General features: G+C 38.4%; 1 pseudogene; it reads right to left on the bottom strand.

Moving 5' to 3' along the window:
* Positions 1–4,741: 4,741 nt before the first annotated feature.
* Positions 4,742–5,417, bottom strand: LOC114037741 (annotated as a pseudogene).
* Positions 5,418–5,685: the final 268 nt, after the last annotated feature.

Raw genomic sequence — 5,685 nt, 5'->3', positions numbered from 1 at the left:
GCAAAAACAATCCTTGCCTTCAAGTTTTTTACATTCTAATATGAGAGAAAAATCTATAAATTTATAAATACATACAAAATGTAGAAAAAGTATATAATAAAAATAAAAAGTATATAAAAGTAGAGAAAATATATAAAAAGTAGAAAAAAGAAACTAAGAGCAAAATGTTCTAGCTAAGGATAGAGGGGAATGACAACAAGAAAGGCTCTTTTAGAAGTTCCTTCCTTATGGGAAGGAACTTAGAATATATGAAGGTGAATTAAGGGCAACAAGCCTGGAAAGGGAGGCCTTTTGAAGGGCTTTACATACTAAAGCCATGAGTTTGCATTTTATTCTAGGGATATTAAGACATTATTAGGGATTTTTGATGAAAGGATGACATAGTTAGAACTGTGATTCAGGAATTTCAATTGGGTATGGCCTAGAGTGGAGAGGAAAAAAGATTGGCAGAAGGAAGAACAATTAAGAAACTGTTGTAATAGTTTAGGAAAGAGATGAAGAACTTGTGGTACAGCATAACTGAAGAAAAGGAGACAGATGTGAATAATGTTCTGTAGTCATAATTGACAAGTTAGTAACTGATTGAAGAGTTAAAATTTATTTTATGCTGTTTGTTTCTTGATTGATTATCAGACTGCAAACTTTCAATTAAGAAATATTTTATTGTTATGTACCAAGGCACGTGCTAGGTAATATAGGGGATATAAAAGAGATATAAGTTATGGTCCCTGCCTTCAAAGAACTTAAAATTTAACTGGAGAAACATAATACAATGTAATAATTTGAAGCATCCAGCTAGGTCTCTAAAAAGGCTTTCCTTTCCTTCTTTCTTTTACAAAATTGACACTTTTTTGCAGGGAGATATGAAGTAGCTTTGAAATAACTCTAGACTAGAAGTAAGGAACCCTCTTTGTTAGCTGTGATTCTTGTGCAAAAGGGTTGTATAAATGCCTCAGATTCTTCAGCACCAGAGATATTTTTTTTTTCAATTATATGTAAAAACAATTTTAACCTTTCTTTTTTATAATTTTGGGTTCCATCATCTCTTACACTCTCTCCCCATCCTCCTCATTGAGAAGGCAAGCAATTAGATCAATTTTATACATGTGCAGTTATGCAAATTTATTTTTTCCATATTAGTCATGTTGGGAAAGAAAACACAGACAAAAAACTCAAAGAAAAACAAAGTAAAATAAAACAGTATGCCTTAATCTGCATTCAGATTCCATCAGTTCATTCTCTGGAGGTGGACAACAGTTTTCATTAAAGGTCCTTCAGAACTGTCTTGGATTTTTGTATTGGTGAGAATAGCTGGCTAAGTCATTTACAATTGATCACAATACAATATTGCTCTTACTGTGTAAAATGTTCTCCTGGCTCTGCTCACTTCACTTTACATCAGTTCATGTAGGTCTTTACAGGTTTTTTCTAAAAGTATCCTGCTCATAATTTCTTAAAACACAATAGTATCCCATCACAATCATACATCACAACTTGCTTAGGTATTCCCTAATTGATGGACATCCACCCAATTTCCGATTCTTTGCTACCAGGAAAAGAGGTGCTATAAATATTTTTTTTACAAATAGTTCTCTCTCTCTCTCTCTCTCTCTCTTTCTCTCTTCCAAGGTTATTTAATCTAAGGATAGTAATGGTCACGGCTCTTCTGGCCTTTAAGCAATCACAAAAACAAACAAACAAAAAAAAAAAAACCTCTTCTCAGCTCTGGAATTGTAAGCAGGGTCCCTGCTCTCCTGCCTCCTCAAGTGCTATTACTCTTTATGTCCCTGGAAATGTAACTCATGGCCCTACTCTTCTGGGGCTGCAAGCACTGGTGCTCTTTTCTGCCTTGGACCTGAGACCAGGGCCCATCCTTCCCTGTGAGCAACCCCAAGAATTGTTCTCCACTGTTCTCTGAAATTATGGCCAGGTCCCCTCCCCCCTATAACTGCAAGCACAAGTACACTAGTATTCTTTTTTTGCCCTGGGACTGTGGCATGGAACTGTGTATTAACAATGCAACAGGGTCCTGCTCCCAGTACCAGCAAACAGCCAAATGCAATTTACTTCTGACCAGTTGTCTGACCCCCTTACTGACTTGGGAGTTCTCAACACTGCTGCTGGCACCCACTGTGGCACCCACCTCCAGGACCTGCTGTTGGCTTGCCAGGGCTCTTCCTACACTGCATTATTCTCTAGGCCTAACCACCATGTCAGTGAGACAGACCTATCCCGCCAACCTCCTATGCTGTCTTTGTCTGGAAAATTGTTTCACTCCAAACTTTTGTTGGTTCTGCCACTCCAGAATTCTATCTGAGGAGTTATTTTAAAATTGTTTAGATGAACATTTGGGAGAGTTCAGATGAGTTCCTGCCTATATTCTGACATCTTGGTTCCTGACTAGATGGTTTCTAAGGTCCCTTCTTGGTCATACATATGCTTCTAACACATATAGTCCATGTGACTCTGGACAACTTACTTAACTTTTCAATGTGCTAGTCAACTTTCTCAAAATTTAAATTGCAGAGAAGGTGACAATCTACATTGTTAAACAGAATTTTCTCATCTTAAAGTCCTCTATACCAAAAAAAACACAGGTCAAGCCCCTGTACCAATCAAGTACAGGGTCTTCAAGTACAAGTCAATGGTTAATTTAAAAATGAACATATCAATCCAATACAATCAACATGTCTCAAACCTAGGGATTAAAAGGAGAAATTTTTAACTTTATATAAATCTCTCAAAAATCATCCCTATATATGAATTTAGAACTAATGATAAACTCAAAATATAAAACATAATATTTTCATGCACATTTCCCAGTTCCTAGCAGAGAGAGGAAATAAAGGGGAAAAAGATGAAAAACATTACTCATTGATGCTCTCTTGTTCTATATCTGTCCACCACCCTCCCTCCCCATCTCTCACAGAGGGCGCTTCTCTCCAACATTGCCTATAGTGGGACACAGTGCTCTGATATCAGCCAAGCACTACCAAATGTGATAGTAGGATTGCCACTGAGTTCCAACTTCCACCAGAAACATTGATTTCATGAAGTGCTTAGCTAGATCAAAATACCAGACAAAATTAGTTTACTACAGAAATACATCTATATCTGTACTGCAAAAAGAGAACAATAATTTCTAGTGAGCACAAAAGGTGGGAGGAATAACAAAACTTAAATATAACTTGTCCATTGTTTTGTTTCCTTTTTTAGTCCTACCATTTGTTTTTACCATTCATTTTTTTTTCAGTTTTTTCCCCCTACTACTATCAGTCTTCACAGAATCAAAAAATTTCAGAGTTCGAAGGAATCTTGGAGGTAGTATGGTAAACCCTATAGGAGCAAGAATCCCTTCTACAACATATCTCACAAGTGATCATCTAACCTTTGCTTAAAGAACTCTGGTGGGAAGGAACTCAATAACAGTGCAATTTGTCTACTTCTCTTTTGGAAACATCTAACTGTTAAGAAGTGCTTGAGGGGCAGCTAGGTGGCACAATGGATAGAGCAGTGGCCCTGGATTCAGGAGGACCTGAGTTCAAATCCGGCCTCAGATACATAACACTTACTAGCTGTGTGACCCTAGGCAAGTCACTTAATCCCATCGCCTAACCAAAAAAAAAAATGGTTGGATTACATTAAATCTAAGGTAGCAGAGTGGATAGAACACTGGGCCTGGAATCAGAGAGACTCATCTTCATGAGTTCAAATCCAGCCTCAGACACTTACTAGGTGTGTAACCCTGGGCAATTCACTTACTCCTGTTTGCCCCAGTTCCTCATCTGTAATATGAGCTAGAGAAGGATATGGCAAACCACTCCAGTATCTGTGCCAAGAAAACCCTATATGGTGTCACAAACAGTCAGACATAATTGAAACAACTGAATAACAACAACAAAATTTGATTCTTTGCAACCTCTACATACTTCTCTCAGTTCTGCCCTCTGGGACTGAGCAGAACACAGCTAATCTGTGACGGACCAATAATAATTATAACCCACTCTACAAGTCTTCTCTTTCCTAGGCTACAATCTGACAATTTTTTGAAAGAATCCTCATAGGACATGTATCTAAGGCCCTTAATCATCTGCTTTTCAATAAATTGGGGTCACTAAAACTAACCACCACACTCCACATGTGGTCTGACCAGGGCAGAGTACTGAAAGACTATCACTTTCTTATTCTGAAAAGCCCTACCTGTCTTGTAGCCTGGGATCCTGTGAGTTTTCTTGCTTTCCATTTCACACTAATTACAAAGATTGAGCTTTCAGTTCATTAAAATTTCTTTTTTTTTCTGAGATAACTGAGTTTTATTATTCAACACCTGATAGCACTTACTTGCAACTGCGGAAGAGCTGGAATTTTCAAGTAAGTCTGCCTACAGCCCCCACTAACCCTCTGCTTTCATGGGGAATAAAATCTCTTTTGGAAATGCCTAGAATGTCTTCATATCTTTATATCTCATGCTTGACTTTCTTAAAAAAATTTATCACAAACTACAGTTATCAGGGAAGATGACAATGAATCCCGCCACACGGCATAGAAGCAACTCAACGTCAGGCTGAATTCATCACTGTTGGCAGCTAGAGTAAAATGCCACAGAAATGATGCTAAGGACACACATTTCTCAGTTCCTTTTTCTGTTAACTGAGGCCCTTTTGTGGCTACTTCTCCTTTAATATCTCTGACATTCAGTTATGATTCTGGAGTAATGAGGCAATTAAAAGAAAATTACTTTTTAGTCAGAGTCTGAACTCTCATTTGACTTAGATTTATGCTTTTTTTTCTTTTTCTTCTCTTTTTTCCTCTTCTTATGTTTCTCCTTCTTCTTCTTTCTTTTATTCTTCTCCTTACATTCTGAGGAGCTGGAAATACTGCCATCTTCAACTGAGGTAGAACTCTCTAGTAGCTTCTTTAGCTGTTGTATCCTCACATCTTTTTGATGACGGTTATTCTCCCTTATAATGTCGTACATGGGATCATTATGTGCTAATCTGAATTGTTCTAATTTCTGATTGCCTTTGATAAAGAACGGGCATTCTTTGTCCCCTGTTCTATGTCCATACCGTTTACAACGCCAGCATTGCATAACCTTGACTTCTTTCCCCAGGGGCATCCAGAGGCCTTTAGTTGGACCATGAGCCAGAAATTCTGTGGCATGTTCATTGCCCGGTACATCTGGTATACAGTCTTCTGGCTTGGTCTCATCTTCCTTGATAAGTCCAGGAGGAGGTTTTTCGTAAAAGGCCTCGAGGTGCTGCAGCTGCTGCCCGCTGTGCTAACCTCCGGCGCCGCTTCTGCTCCTGGCGCCACTGCTGCTCCAGCTCGGCCCGCTCCCAGGCCCGGTTGGGGGGTGGGGGGAAGGAACTATTAAAATTTCTGGATCCTTTAAATGATCTGTCATATCCAGTCATTTTGAGTTCCCTTTTCTTGAACTTTTGAAAACCATTAAACATCCAAATGTAAGATTTTACATTTATCCTTTTATATTTCATCTTATCTGCCTCTAGTCTCTCTCTGTTGCATTTTATTCTCTACTTCCTTGCTAGAGTGATTTTCCTTAAGGATAGATCTATGTCACTTTCCTACTCAATAAATTCCACTAGTTCCTTGTTGCCTCTGGAATAAAATATGGCTTGTCCAGTTTGTCTTTTAAAGTCATGAGCAGCCTGGCCCTAACCT

This window comes from Vombatus ursinus, unplaced genomic scaffold (assembly GCF_900497805.2).
Source record: "Vombatus ursinus unplaced genomic scaffold, bare-nosed wombat genome assembly UNPS02010548.1, whole genome shotgun sequence".
NCBI classification, from domain to species: Eukaryota; Metazoa; Chordata; class Mammalia; order Diprotodontia; family Vombatidae; genus Vombatus; species Vombatus ursinus.
This window is presented reverse-complemented; position numbering and strand designations above follow the sequence as displayed.